This window comes from Ambystoma mexicanum, chromosome 12 (genome assembly GCF_040938575.1).
Source record: "Ambystoma mexicanum isolate Mex_15411 chromosome 12, UKY_AmexF1_1, whole genome shotgun sequence".
Classification (NCBI taxonomy): Eukaryota; Metazoa; Chordata; class Amphibia; order Caudata; family Ambystomatidae; genus Ambystoma; species Ambystoma mexicanum.
Genome location: NC_090936.1, coordinates 883,454,275 through 883,470,574, shown reverse-complemented (window position 1 = coordinate 883,470,574; position 16,300 = coordinate 883,454,275). Strand labels below are relative to the sequence as shown.

At 47.0% G+C, this 16,300-nt stretch overlaps 1 pseudogene; it reads right to left on the bottom strand.

Annotated features, from left to right (window-relative positions):
• Nucleotides 1–11,942, bottom strand: part of LOC138514679 (transmembrane protein 9B-like) — a 33,667-nt pseudogene extending 21,725 nt beyond the window's left edge.
• Nucleotides 11,943–16,300: the final 4,358 nt, after the last annotated feature.

Below are 16,300 nucleotides of genomic sequence, written 5' to 3'. Positions count from 1 at the left end.
CACCACAATGTAGCCATGTTAGTCATGAAGCACACTTGCAACCATGCACATCTTTACACAAACACACAGTTGTGTATACAAAAAAACATGCTTACACAGGGGTATGAGGGCAGATGGGAAGTAGGGAAGGACGCAGGGGGATTCAGGAGTCACAAGGATGATCGATCACAACAGTCCAGAGATACATCACACAGTCTGAGCGACTTGCTCCCATATGTGCAGAGGGTTAGGGATCCCCCAGGGCGAAAGGAAGGGGAGACAGCTAAGACATGTACTGGCATTAAAGAGGCTGGGGGACCAAAGAGGCAGATCCAGTTGAAACGAGGAGCGAATGAGGAGATCAGGTTCACACAGTTGTCCCTACTGGAAAAGGGAGGGGGCTGACCTCAATATATAGGATGACAGCGGAACAGAAATTAGCAGTGGGGGACATAAAAGGACTACTAGTGGCAATCCTCGCCGAGGCCGTTGATGACGTATGGAAAAGGGTGGGGTACCCAGGAGTAACCACCCAGGACATGGTGCACAATGGTGAACCATTTGCAAATTGTTGAGCAGCTGTATGACAAGCTCTAAGGACAAGACAGTAGAATTATTTTACCACATAGTATGCCAAGGGTTGCCAGAGCAGGTGCAAAAGCAACTCAAGAAATGAGTGGGGATGGAGGCAAAGCCCTGGTCAGAAATACAGCTCACGTTAATACACTACTGTAGGCTAATACAAGAGCATGCAAGGAAAAAGTGCGAGGAAAGAAAGCAAGAGGAAGCAAAATTGGTGCAAAGGAAGCTATCTAAATATGCCATGGAAGGGGCAGTATTGATGAGCACGGAAGCACAAGGAGCACCACAGATGCAGCATGCACCACTGCCCAGGGGAGGAGGATTTATGCAGTGGGGAAATGCGCAGCATGGGTTCCAAGGATGAGGGGGGCCACCTAGGGGATGCGGATACGGTCAACTGATTCTGCAGAACCAAGGAGGATTCCAAGGGGATTTTGAGGATATGGACAGCAAATGCTGCAGGGTCCAGGGGATTTTCTGGGGGTTCCAGGGACAGGGGAGAGAACCACCCCAATGCTGTATGTCCGGACAGATAGGGCATATCTTGAGGGTATGCAGAAGCAAGGGAGGGATGCAACAGACTAGGGGAATGCAATACCAGCCAGCATACCAGGGGATAGAGAACAAATATTACACACAGGACCAGATACCACACAAGGAAAGACACAGACTTCATACCCACAGACACACCAGCCCATGACGCAGGCACCGCAAAGGCAAGCGTCTATGCAGCAGTATCCGCAGACACCACAGACACCACAGATGCCACAGATGCAGGGCAACACACAACACACATAAACAGCACAGCAAATGCCACAGTTGCAGAACAGCACACAGCCAAACGACAGGACAATGGATCACACAGACTCCATGACAACGACTCCCATTAGGAAATTAGGGGGGGTCACTGTAGAGGGAGGCAACCCATTTCCAGGGGCCGGATGTCCTTATAACCTCAATGGGACATCCCACAGATGGACTTGATGTGTTCCATCCTATCGATTACACCCAACCCTGCGGAGGAACCACGTATAGAGGTGACGATAGGTGACAAGACTTGTTACTTTCTTGTAGACACAGGGGTGACTAAATCCTGCATCCAGGAAGGGAAATATAGTATGTCAGGCGATCCAATGAATGCTCAAGGATTCTCTAGGCAAACAGAATTGGTGCCTTTCACGGACGATATTGCCCTTTCTATAGGGGAGCACGATCTATCCTTGCCCCTACTGTATTCCCGATAGACACCTGTAAATATACTGGGGAGAGACATCATGAGCAGACTTAACGTGACCATTTAATTTACCGACAAGTCGATAGTGTGCTCCACACCAAGGATACACCGTCTAAATGTGAGGGAAATCATTCAAGCTCATTGTGAATGAAGGGTACATAGGGGGGGGCAGTGGATGAGGAGCTGTTCCAACGTGGGACTGAAATTATAATAGCATGGCTTCCAGGGATCCAGGGGAAAATGTGGCACCTTCCAAATGAGGACTTATTCAGGTTGTAGTTACCATTAGACGAGGAAGAAGGGATGATAGTGGCACTCGAATTAGAGAGAGGCAGTAATCATGGTGGATGGCTGGATAGCAGTGCACAGGACCGATGACACAGGGCGACCATGGCAAGCATTGATCGCCATAGAAGAAGGATACATGTTGAGTACAGTCACAGATGAAGAATTATTCAAAGACAACAGATAAGACCATGAGATGGTGCTGAAAGTGTCGCCAACCTTTCTGGAGGAGGACTTGGCAAAGATACCCAGCATTGTATGGACCACAATTCCCTATGATGTGGACATCTGAAGGGGATAGGAGCAGTGAAAATAGAGCTGAAGCCAGGAGCAATTTAACCACAAGTTAAACAATACCCACTCTCAAGGGAGGCAGATGAAGGTATCTATGAAACCATTGCAGCACTAGTGAAGCAGGGCATCCTAGTGCCATCAGAATCACCATGCAACACTGCAGTGCACCCTGTCAAAAAGGCGACAGGGGGTCACATCATTTTATATAGGACTTCCACCCTCTGAACCATATTGTAGAAGCAGAATATCCTTTAGTTCCAAACCCAAAAAAATGTTGTGCAGCATCCCCATGGAAGCTGACTACTGTCATGACCCTCAGCCCTGAACCCCACTGGCAAGCCCATTGGGCAGGTGGAATCAGGGCTTGGATCACTAATAAGGCCTGGCATCCACTTCTCAGGCCTTCTTGGGGCTAGTCCTGACACCTTTGGCGACAGGTTCATCAGTAAAGAAAGACATCTGCTTGAGGAATTACTTTATTTAGGCTTTCAGCCAACATGGAGGCATCCACATAGCTTGGTTCCTAGAACCAAGCTATGCAGTCTAGTGTTTTGGGTGTGGTGGCCTAGGGACTACTTTACCTGGACTACTTTACAGTGGCTATTTAAACCACACCCGAACAAGGCACCACGCTTCACGTTACTTTGCTTCTAGCAACGTGACACTTACCGTGTCCAGCTTTCTCACGGGCCTGGTGAATTCCGGACCTGCAGAAAGACCAAGAACATCGTTAGCAGCAGAATCTTACCTGCATTCATCATCCTTCACTGCTCACAGTTCTGTTGGTGGAGTTCACCACCCGGATCGAAGGACCTGAGAAAAGGAGAAAGACATCATTAAAGGAGGTAGTGGGGACATTACAACCACAAAGCGCTTAAAGACTTACCTGGTTGGTTGCTTTTTGGCCGGCATAGCTCCGGAACTCCATCTGCGCTGGGAACTCACCGCGACCTACGAAAAGCGAAAAGCACAGGTCAGTGAGTACAAGACATCGCTGCGCTACTCAAAGTGCCTCCTTCTGCATCATTGCGCTATAGCGCGCCATCATCTCCCGGTGAGAACCAGCATATCCAGTTCTCCAAGCGGACAATTTAGAACAGAGAAAAGGCATGCAAGAATTACAACGCCATCAATCGCAATAAGACCTACCTGAAAGACACTACAAGGGCAGCAGTCAGTGAAGTAACTGGACTGCCCGCGCCCACAAAAGACAACGCGCCCCTGCCCAGAGAGCAGGACAGAGAGCCCACCAATTCCAACAACCAGGTGAGAAGAGAACCTGGAGGCGCTGGAAACACAAGGGAGATGGGTGAAAACTTACCTTGGTCGCCCAGTCCTAATATAGTCTTCATTTCCAGGCAGAATCCCATCGACACTAAGACCACACCAGGGAATCATTGGGAAGGACACCAACGACCAACTGGCTGGGTGGCGTCCCCGTGGATACCAGGTGAGCGTAACAGAATGTGAAGCCTCACATAAATAATCCACCTGGGCGCCATGGAAACATCAGAAATCAACCAATTGGCCCAATTGTTGGGGGACCTTCATGCTGAGATTCATTCAGCCCGACAAGAGTCTAATGCACTCCGGAGAGACCTAATAGTGACCAAGGAGCTCACAGACGAAGTCAGCAGACAATTCTTGCAATCGCAGGCAGGGCAGTCTCCTCTACCTGGAGGAAATCCACTGATGCAAAATCCTATCTCACCATCTTATACCCCCACACCAGTACAGACCACACTGCCTGGAACAGTTCCCATAGCACCACCAGAAAGGTTTTCTCGGCGACCCACGGAAGTATGCAGCATTCATAAATCAGTGTCGCCTTTGTCGCCGTGGGGCATTTCCAAATGACCAAGCTCGGGTAGTTTTCATCCTATCATACTTGAGTGGAAGTGCAGCGGATTGGTCGGTGCCGTTGGTGACCCATAATGATCCGTTGTTACAGGACTATGGGGGTTCCAGAGAGAAATGGAAAAACGATTTGCTCGCCATACCCAGGAACAAGCAGTGGATAACAAAATTTTATCCCTCCGGCAGGGGAACCAAGACTTGTAAACATACATTGCAACTTTCAATAGACTGGTTGCTGAAGCCAAGTGGCCAGAAAACAAAAGAACCACGTTATTCCATCGAGGCTTACGAGGCGAATTAAAGGACATCTTGGCCCAGGTAGTTGATCCCCCCAGAGGCTGTACCGAATTCATAAATCTAGTAGTGCAGCTAGACCATCGGTTGCAGGACCGAAAAGCAGACCGGTCCAAAGCAGACTCTCGAGTAGTTTATGTTCGGCCTAAAGACAATGCGTCACGGGGGCCAGACAACGCCGTAGAACCCATGCAGATCGGAGGGATACAACCTCCATTAACAAAACAAGAGCGGGATAAAAGAAGACAACAGCAACTTTGTTTGTATTGTGTAAAACCAGGACATTTTTTGAAAGACTGCCCAATAAAACCCCCAAGGAGGACAGTCGGGCCACAGAAAAGGATGAAGTTAAGGAATCGGAAAACTACCAAGCTCGGCAACGTAGAGGTCAGTTTGTCGAGTGATGAGAAAGAGCCACTGACCTCACACTTTGCGATACCCGTGATCTTAATAAATCACCAACAATCGTCAAAGATGCATGCTGTAGAAGCGTACATCGACAGCGGAGCAGTTAGGGACTATATAGATCAAGAGTTGGCACCAGAGATGGGGCTTCCTTTGTGTTCTAAGTCTACCAGGGACAAGGTGACTACCGTGGATGGGACAGAAATCGCCTCCGGACCAGTAACCCAGTGCAGAGCAGTAGTAACCTTGCTGTGCCAGGATGGACAACGGGAGTGTATTTGGTTTGATCTTATAAAGGCACCTCAGTTCCAGTTGATACTAGGAATGCCATGGTTGGTTGCTCACAACCCTTTGATAGACTGGCGGGCATGGAAATTAACCTTCTCCAGCAACTGCTCCCTGACTTGCTACTCTCCTGACCTGGAACCCGACTCCTGTGTCTCCAAGACTTCCAATGCTAGATTACTTTATTCCTGGGGCACAAATCCCTTGCGGCAGGATCTACGCTCTTACCGAACCAGAAAACCTTCACCTGGAATCCTATTTGGACCAGTACCTTGCAAACGGATTTATCCGCCCATCTAAGTCCCCAGCAGCCAGTCCTTTGTTCTTAGTAGCGAAAAAGGAAGGGGACTTGAGGACCTGTATTGATTACGACACAATAAACCAGATAACCGTGAAGAACCGCTACCCCTTGCCTCTTATCTCGGAAATGCTAGACAAAGTCAAAGATGCCCAGATCTATACCAAATTAGACCTTCGGGGAGCATACCACCTGGTCCGGGTCAGAAGCGGAGATAAGTGGAAAACCGCTTTCCATACCAAATATGGTTTTTTTGAATATCAAGTCATGCCTTTTGGCTTATGTAACGCTCCCGCAGCGTTTCAATATTTCATGAATGATGTCTTGAGAGAACTGATTGACGTTTGCGCCTTAGTGTACATTGATGACATCTTGACATCTTGGTCTACTCAGCCTCAAAACAAGATCATATCAGGCATGTTCGTTCAGTCCTCACCAAGCTCCGCCAACATCGTTTGTATGCAAAGCTGGAGAAATGTTTTTTTCACGTCACCGAAGTAGAATTCCTTGGTTTCATCATTTCGCCGAAAGGCATCAGAATGGAAGTAAATAAGGTTGACGCTATTCTAAAATGGCCATCACCAACATCTATGAAGGGGATACAGAGCATGCTAGGCTTTGCAAACTTTTACCGCCGGTTTATCCCAGACTTCTCTCAGGTTGTACACCCGATCACAGTACTGCTACGAAAAAGCAATACAAAAGTTTGCTTGGACTGAGGAAGCAGAAAGAGCCTTTCAGGAACTGAAACAAAGGTTCACCTCCGCTCCAATCCTGCGGCACCCACGTCCAGACCTCCCTTATGTCGTAGAAACTGATGCTTCCAGTATGGCAATGGGAGCGGTCCTTTCACAGAGGGACCCAGAAACTGGCCAGCTGCATCCTGTGGCCTTCTGGTCCAAAAAATTCTCAACCCCGGAAATTAATTACGCTATCACGGACAAAGAACTCCTAGCCATCAAGTCTGCTTTCAAGGCGTGGCGACACTATCTTCTGGGAGCTAGACACACCATTACAGTGATCACAGACCACCGGAACCTGCAATATCTCTAAACAGCCAAAGCCCAGTCTTCACGGCAGTTACGGTGGGCCCTCTTCTTTGCCGAATATGACTACGTGATCACCTTTCGACCAGGGGTCAAGAATGGGAAAGGTGACGCCTTATCTAGATGGGCATCGATGAAACGGTTTATACAACTCCAGACCCAGTACCCATCATACCTGAAGACAAACTCTTGGGTATCACAACAGCGTTATCACAAGCCAAATTACGAAACAAAATTCGACAGTCAATGAACCCGGATCCTTTCCTCGTATGGCAAACTCAAGCAGAACAATATTGCATCAAGGATCAGTTACCTTATTTTAGGGACCGGCTATATGTACCCGAGAAGGAGTTACAACAGCATATCATTTCAGGTTATCATAACTCTCTGATCGAAGGACACCCTGGAATCGCTAAAACTTTAGCCAAGGTAAAAAAGAACTTTTGGTGGCCTACTTGGAGTAAGGACATTGTCCAGTATGTTCAGTCCTGCGGCGTCTGTGCACAAAATAAATCACAGAAACAGAAACCATCGGGTCTCCTATAACCACTGGACATCCCTCCCGCTCCATGGCACACTCTTTCCCTCGACTTTATCACTGATCTGCCAGCGAGTCAAGGATTTAACACCATTCTTGTAATCGTGGATTTGTTCTCAAAGATGGCACATTTTATTCCTCTCAAGGGCCTCCCGGACGCATCCACCCTAGCAGAAGTATTTTTGGAAAACATTGTCAAGCTGCATGGCTTTCCATCAGTTCTGGTCTCCGATCGAGGCAGAAAATTTGTATCCAATTTTTGGAGAAAATGTTGCGCAATGGCACAGATTGGCGTCCAGCTAGCCACCAGTCACCACCCTCAGACAGACGCCAAACCGTCTTGAGAGATTGGGAGGACTTACTGTGGATAGCCGAGTACGCATATAACAACTTCGTACATTCTAGCACGGGCCAAACACCTTTCTCCACCTTGTATGGCAGACATCCACGTACATCAGAACTTGACCTTCCTGCCAGCTTGGAAATGCCTGCAGTAAAGACTCTTTATACAACCATCACTCAGGCGTTCAGAAAGGTGAAGGAACATCTTATTCATGCTAAAGAAAAACAAAAGCACTTTGTCGACCAGCATCGGAAAAAGGCCCCAAACTATCAAGTAGGAGACCATGTTTAGTTAGCCGCCAAATACGTACCCAGCAAAGGGACCCAGACCTTCCACCCTCGATATTTGGGACCCTATACCATCAAAGCAATTATCAACCCATCAGCTGTCAAATTGGACTTACCACCTAATCTACAAATCCATCCGGTATTCCATGTGTCCCTCTTAAAACCAATACAACCCGGTACACGAATCAAGACACCACCTCAACCTATACTAATAGATGGAGAAGCAGAATTCGAAGTCAAGGGCATCCTGGACTCTAAGTACTCTAGAGCCAAGTTGTACTATCTCGTCGATTGGACGGGGCTTGGGCCTCAAGATAGATCCTGGGAACCCAGTGAGAACATCCATGCACCACGTCTGATCAAGAAGTTTCATCAGAACTTCCCAAATAAACCTGGACCAGGCAGGAGACACACCTTCGGAGGGGCCTTGTGGGGGAGTGCTGTCACGACCCTCAGCCCTGATCCCCACTGGCAAGCCCATTGGCCAGGTGGAATCAGGGCTCTGATAAGGCCTGGCATCCACTTCTCAGGCCCTCTTGGGGCTAGTCCTGGTGCCTTTGGCGCCAGGCTCATCAGTAAAGAAAGACATCTGCTTGAGGAACTATTTTATTTAGGTTTTCAGCCAACATGGAAGCATCCACATAGCTTGGTTCCTAGAACAAAGCTATGCGGTCTAGTGTTTTGGGTGTGGTGGCCTAGGGACTACTTTACCTGGACTACTTTACAGTGGCTATTTAAACCACACCCGAACAAGACAACACGCTTCACGTTACTTTGCTTCTAGCAACGTAACGCTCACCGTGTCCAGCTTTCTCATGAGCCTGGTGAATTCCGGACCTGCAGAAAAAGCAAGAACATTGTTAGCAGCAGAATCTTACCTGCATTCATCATCCTTCACTGCTCGCAGTCCTGGGCAGCTCTGTTGGTGGAGTTCACATCCCGGATCGAAGGACCTGAGAAAAGGAGAAAAACATCATTACAGGAGGTAGTGGGGACATTGCAACCACAAAGCGCTTAAAGACTTACCTGGTTGGTTGCTTTTTGGCCGGCATAGCTCCAGAACGCCATCTGTGCTGGGAACTCACCGCAATCTACAAAAAGAGAAAAGCACAGGTCAGTGAGGACAAGACATCGCTGTGCTGCGCAAAGCGCCTCCTTACCGCATCATAGCGCTATAGCGCGCCATCATCTCCCGGTGAGAACCAGCATATCCAGTTCTCCAAGCGGACACTCTGCGCTCCTAGGGAGATAAACAAGAGACATTTAGAACAGAGAAAAGGCATGCAAGAATTACGACGCCATCAATCGCAATAAGACCTACCTGAAAGACACAAGGGCAGCAGTCAGTGAAGTAACTGGACCGCCCGCGCCCACAAAAGACAATGCGCCCCTGCCCAGAGAGCAGGACGGAGAGCCCACCGATTCGGACAACCAGGTGAGAAGAGAACCTGGAGGGGCTGGAAACACAAGGGAGGTGGGGGAAAACTTACCTTGGTCGCCCAGTCCTAATATAGTCTTCATTTCCAGGCGGAATCCCATCGCCACCAACACCACACAAGGGAATCATTGGGAAGGGCACTAACGACCAACTGGCTGGGTGGCATTCCTGTGGATACCAGGTGAGCGTAACAACTACTTCACGGTCATAGATTTGAAGAATGCCTTCTTCTCTATACCATTAGACCCAGACTCACAAGACTTAACTTCAGTTTTACATAGAAATAAGAAGTGGAAACATAAACGACTTCCTTAAGGATACTGTGAATCACCTTCCATTTTCAATAGGGTCCTTCAAATGGACTTAGGCAACATACAGATGGCGAGCACGAATATACAGTACATAGATGACATATTGATTTGCAGCAAGACAGAAGAACAGTGTAGAAATGACTCAGTATACATGCTAACAGACAAGGGATACAAGATAGACAAGGACAAACCACAATATTGCCAGACAGAGGTGTTGTACATTGGGCAGATGATCTCCCAAAATGGCTGACGAGTGACACCAGAGAGGGCAGAGGCAATACGTAGGACATCAAAACCCACAACAGTAATGGAGATGCATCAGTTTTTGGGGCTATGTAACTATTGTAGGGCATGGGTATTCGATTACAGCACTTACACTAGGCCCTTATTGGGTGCATTGAAGGAAGCACAGAAAGGGGAGATGGTAATGCGATGGACAAGAGTAATGACTAAGGCATTTAACGAGCTGAAGGAAGCAATATGCACAGCTCCATTCTTAGGGATCCCAGACTACCAAAAGGAGTTCTTCCTGTTCTCATACTCCGATGTGGTGATGACTGCAGTACTGACACAAAATATCAGCTTGGAGCACAAGCCACTAGCTCACTATAGTGGGAAATTAGACCCAGTAATGAGAGGAAACTATCCATGTGAACAGGCATTGGCTTCAGCCGCATTTGCAGTGGACAAGTCAGCGAGTATTACTATGGGATGCAGCACCACTCTTTATGTGGAGCATGCTTTCTTTGCAATACTGGAAAGACCAAATAGCACACTGACAACACAGAGGGCCTTGGGGTATCAGGTGTTACTATCCAACCCATCTCTCAAGATAGTGAGATACAGACTTGTTAATCCAGCGACTTTCATTGACGATGTTCTAGAGAAGGGTGACTATGCACATTACTGTACAGCAAACCTAGAAGAATTCAGAGACACCTGCAAGGTACAGTCAGCCACACTTGAGGGGGGAGACGTGCTTTATATTGATGGGTCTTCAATAATTGAACAGACGAGTGGCGAAAGACATACTGGGACAGCAGTCATAAGACTGAGAGAGGATGGAAACAAGTGAGGTAGTGGCAAGCCCACATATGCCACCACATTATTCAGCACAAGCAGCAGAATTAGTGGCTTTAATATTGGCATTAGAGCACAGAAGGGGGAAAGAAGTGACATTTTTTTTAGATTCAGCCTACGTGACATCCAAAGTGCATTCTGGGCTGTCATATTGATGAGGACAGGCTTCAGGAATGCTGATTTGTCACCAGTGCAGCTCACACTCTTATTGGTTAGATTGGTAGACGCCATAGATTTTACATAGTGAATATCAATCGTGAAATGCCAAGCTCACACAAAAGGGGAGGATCCTATCTCAAGGGGAATCGAAACAGCAGATGCAGAGGCAAAATGAACCACCTATTTTGGGGACATTTCAGATAAAGAGGCTTCATCACACGCATGCAATTATGTAAGAACTATGATACGCAAAGAGGGGTGAAACATATAACAAATTACACAAATTATGGTGCTGCAGGGAGCTGCACCCAGAGAGGAAATGGAACTGCGGCTTAGGAGGGGATACGGTATCTCCAACTGGCACCCTACGGCAGCAAAACAACACACTGAAGGTGGCTATGCCACTTGCATTATTGCACACAGTACTGAGATACCTACACAATCCAGCCCATGCAGAGAAGGAGGTACTTGCCACCCATATTGTTAAGTTATGTTATGTTATGTTACTTGGCATTTATATAGCGCCTTATGTATCATTGGTATGATCTCAAAGCGCTGGTAGGTTGAACGTCCTCGGAAGTCAGTAGAGAGGGAAAGGGTCAAAAGGTGCATGTGTGCACTGGCTATGTGTGCAGCCGACATGGCAGTTGCGTGTTAGCTGCTTCTTAGCAGTAGGTGTAGCGGTTGGGAGGTCAGGCATATGTTTTCATTCTGGGGGGATGACGCCCAGACTGATTTGTGGCTGCGTTAGCCCTGAGGAGATGCTTAAGCTAGCGGTGTGCTCAGATGGTTAGTCAGGATGATGGGGAGTATGCGGCGGGTGTTAGTATGACAACAGCTATACCGAATGTGTCATAGTATCGCTGTGTTGTAGATGAGTGTTGGTGTATAGGAGAGAGTAAGCATGGTGGTGTGATATTGTGATATGGTGGTTATCAGTTATGCATTTGAGGTTGGGCTCTCCATCTGTACCATCCACTCCATCCGTTCCATCCACTCAATTCGATTCATTGCCTCCATTCGTTTCATCGCCTCCATTTGTTTCATCGCCTCCATTTGTTTAATTAAATCTACCTGTTCCATCACTATACCTGATTCCATCCACTCTACTTGTTTCATCCAGTCTACCTGTTTCATCCACTCTACCCGTTCCATCCACACCATCCTTTTCATCCACACCATCTGTTCCGTCCACTCCATCCGTTCCATCCACTCCATCCACTCCATCCGTTTAGTAGCCTCCATATGTTTCATCAACTCTACTTGTTTAATCACTCTACCTGATTTCATCCGCTCTACTTGTCACATCCACCCCACCCATTCCATCCACTCTGTCCACTCCACCTGTTCCATCCACTCCACCAGTTCCATCCACTCTACCTGTTACATACACTCTACCTGTTACATCCACTGCATTCAATCCATCCACTCCATTTGATCCATCCACTCCATCTGTTCCATCCACTCCATCTGTTCCATTCACTTCATGTGTTCCATCCACTCCATGCTTTCCATCCACTCCATGCTTTCCATCCACTCTATGCGTTCCATCCACTCCATACTTTTAGTAGCCTCCATATGTTTCATCCACTCTACCTGTTCCATCACTGTGCCAGATTCCATCTGCTCTACTTTTCTCATCCACTCTACCTGTTGCATACATTCCATTTTTTCCATCCACTCTACCTGTTGCATACATTCCATTTGTTCCATCCGCTCCATCTGTTCTATCCATTCCATCTGTTCCATCCATTCCATCTGTTCCATCCAGTCCATCTGTTCCATCCATTCCATCTGTTCCATTCACTCCATCCGTTCCATCTACTCTACTTGTTCCATCACATTACCTGATTTCATCCTCTCTACTTGTCCCATTCACTTTGCCTGTTTCATCCGTTCCATCTGTTCATCCACACCACCTGTTCCATCCACTCCATCTGATCCGTCCACTCCACCTGTTTCGTCCACTCCATCTGATCCATCCACTCCATCTGATCCATCCACTCCATTTGATCCATGCATTCCATCCACTCCATCCATTCCATCCACTCCATTAGTTTAGTAGCCCCCATATGTTTCATCCACTCTACCTGTTCATCACTCTACCTTGTCCCATCCACTCTACTTGTCCCATCCACTCTACTTGTCCCATCCACTCTGCTTGTCCCATCAACTCTTCTTGTCCCATCCACTCTGCTTGTCCCATCTAATCTGCTTGTCTCGTCCACTCCATCCGTTCCACCCACTCCATCCACTCCATCCACTCCATCCGTTCCATCCACTCCATCTGTTCCATACACTCTACCTGTTCCATCCACTCTACCTGTTCCATCACTCTACCTGATTTCATCCTCGTTACTTGTCTCATTCACTCTGCCTGGTCCATCTGATCCATCCACACCATTTGATCCATCCATTCCAACTGTTCCATCCTCTCCAACCGTTCCATCCACTCCAACCGTTCCATCCCCTTCATCCGTTCCATCCCCTTCACCCGTTCCATCCCCTTAATTCGTTCTATTGTTCTATTCGTTCCATCTGCTCATTCCATCCACTTCCTCCGTTCCATCCACTTCATTTGATTTGTCCGTTTCATCCACTTCATACGTTTCATCCACTTCATACGTTTCATCCATTCTATTAATTTTGTTCATTTTAATTACATTAGGCAATTTAGTTTTTTGTTTGTTCTATTGGTTACTATGGTGGATTTTTTTTTTGATTCAGCAACTTTGCTTTATTTTTAATTTTGGTCATTTGTTCTGTTTGTGTTAAGAGTCGATTTTATGGGAAGAGCCACGTTTTCAGTAATTTGCGGAAAGACAGGAGGTCTTCGGTGAGTGGTATGTGTGGTGAGAAATATACCCAGGAGAAAAATGGTTCTGTCCTAACTTGGCGGAACACGTGGCTGACTGGCTGACTGTATCATTAATTGTTTGATATTTTTGACATGTAAACAGTAGACTGCAGGTCATACATTAAGAGTTGTGAGAGGAGCCATACCTCGCCCCCTTTTGGTCCATTCCAGCACCTCCACGTCAACTGTGTTAACAAGATCCAAGTTTGCCAAGGGTACCGCTACATGACAGTGGTTGTGTGTCCATTTTCTCGTTGGATCAAAGCTGGTCCTTGTTCTCATCCTGATGCCCTTAGAGCGGTGAAATTCTTGGTCTGGGAAGTATTCCCACGATGGGGCGTGTGTGAGGTCGTGCAGTCTGACAATGACCCTCACTTCGCCAATGAGATGTTCCAGCATATTACAACCCTGTTGAAAATCCAACACAAATTCTCCTGTGCTTATCACCCACAAGCAAACGGCATGTGTGAACGTCACAACCACTTGCTTAACAAAGCTATAGCCAAGACTAAAAAGAGTTTGAATAAGAGTTGGCTGCATTGCCTACGCCTAGCCCTGTTCGTACTGCCAAACAAGCCCAGGTCCGTCCACCATTTAACCCCACATGAGGTGGTGACAGAACGGCACATGCGACTTCCCCAGGCTCCTCCCACTAGAGCAGTCAAAGATGCTGAGAGTGTAGCAAATGTATTGGGCTAGGAAATGTATGAATATACGACTTCCTTGATTGGTAGTGCCTCTTTTATTTCTAGCCAGCTGCAAAGACACCAGGAGAGCCCTGAAGCCAGCAAACACAGAAACAACATTGAAAGCCAAGGTGGCTCACTCAGGCAGCCACTTGCACACCCAGGAGACGGAGTTCTCCTCAGAAATTGTTGTTGACGTTGGGGAGCGCCCTGGTTCACGAGCCCCCACACTGTTGAAGCAGTAACTGAAAGAGCTGTAAAGCTGATTGGAAAGAGCATCTGGAACCATTTAGGTGACATCAAGCCCTACAAAGCTGTTGCCTTACCTGGCACCGACATCGACAGGGCCAATGAACCTCAGCAAGAAGAGCAAAGGGACAATTTGGAAGCAACACTGCCAAGCAGAGGACACTCAATGGTTACTTGCTCATGGGAAGCAGAGTTAGGGCACGGACTACCTACACATCCAGAGTGAGGGTACACGGTCTATTTTCTTCCCACACACATTCATCTTGAAAGTGCAACTGTTTTGATTGCATCTCTTCCACTGATTTTCAACCTGATACCTTCCAAGGCCAATTTGTTCAATTCATTAGAAGATCCAACTGGTCTCGAGCATGCCAGCCTAATGTGTATTACCATGTCTTCATAGCATATTTGCCCCAAGTTTACCCACAATTAGAAGGAGGAAACCCATCTGTCCTTGCATTCCTCAGAGACCCTGCAATTAAGGCTGTGTGGAAACAACTATAATTTTTGCCATGACAGATTATATGATTAATGGGGCTTGAGCTACTAAAACACTAACACAATAACATAAATTTGTGTGCATTTCAAGCAAGCAACTGATATCTTAAAGCTAGATCGGGATCCAAACAGCAAAGGTAATGGAAGGGGTTATTAAAAACTTGCTCATCTTGTCTTGTCTCTTATTTCCAAGTGGTGTTTTGAATGACTGTATTGGCGAATATCCTTTGCATCTAGTGATACTGCTGTATCCTCTACTAACATCACCCCAAATTCAGCAGGTGATACGACCATGTCAGGTTGACAAGGGCGCACTGTAAGCACAATAAAGACAGGTAAGCACAGTGCTGATACAGACATGGGAGGGGTGGACCTATATCTCACTGACACTGCTCGATGTCTAACAATATGTGGTACAAGCACATGACCAAAGTAGGTAAAGAAACCACTGGGGATAGCTGCTATGCCTGCTCATTAATCCCTTATGCAATGAGTGCCTCCAGAACATTTATAGCAACTGAAATACCAGCAGCAAGAGCGCAAAGGCTCATGTACCTATCCATGGTTACAACTCAAGGAAGATTCCAAGGGAAAACAGCAACATTGAGATGGATGTGTCAGGCAACATTCCCCTATAAAGACAGTTATATAAAGACCTTTGACATGATGAACAATTACTAGCAATTAGACCAACCTATCCAATACATAACTGATGGTCCACAGAAAGGAGAGACAAAAACAATAACACTGAAGGAATTACCCTGCCTGAAGAGGGGGGTTGAGGAAATAGGAGAAGAACCAGTATGCTGGGAAATACCACAGATGCTTGTGTGTGGCCAAGTATACACAGCAGAAAGATGGAGAGAGGGATTAGTAGGAAGCAAAGCACGCACCCCAGTACAAGCACCAGTAAACACAGTACAAGGAGAAAATGACAAGTGCCTGAAAGAATGAGATGCAAGCACCAAATTCCTCATTTGGGTTTACATTGAAGCTGGCCCAGTGCACATAATACCACTGAAGAAACCAGCATTATGTTACCCGAATGAAGGCACAGTTAAGGTTGGAGATAACACAGAGAGTAGGTACACATAGAAGCATCTAGCAATCAAGGTTGGCACAGCAGTATTAATGGACCACTATTGGGCATGTGGATACAAGGCATCCAAGAGGCTGCCACCCAACTGGCGAGGAGTTTGCTTGTTAGTGCACATCTAAATACCAGCAAAGGTACTACCGCAAAAGGATGTGAAGATAGGTGACTTTCCTAAAATGAATACTAACAAAAGAAAGAT